Here is a 213-nt window from a genome sequence, read left to right on the forward strand (position 1 = left end):
TGAACAGCACTCTACTATGCAGTACTGACTAAGCTCTCCTATGTACTCACAAGGCATACCTTTGGTGACATTCTATTTCTTTTTTTTTTTTTATTCTTATGTTAATCCCCATACATTACATCATTAGTTTTAGATGAAGTGTTCCATGATTCATTGTTTGTGCATAACACCCAGTGCTCCATGCAGAATGTGCCCTCCTTAATACCCACCACC

The sequence above is a fragment of the Leptonychotes weddellii genome, chromosome 11 (genome assembly GCF_054177405.1).
Source record: "Leptonychotes weddellii isolate Sample4059 chromosome 11, ASM5417740v2, whole genome shotgun sequence".
Taxonomy (NCBI): domain Eukaryota; kingdom Metazoa; phylum Chordata; class Mammalia; order Carnivora; family Phocidae; genus Leptonychotes; species Leptonychotes weddellii.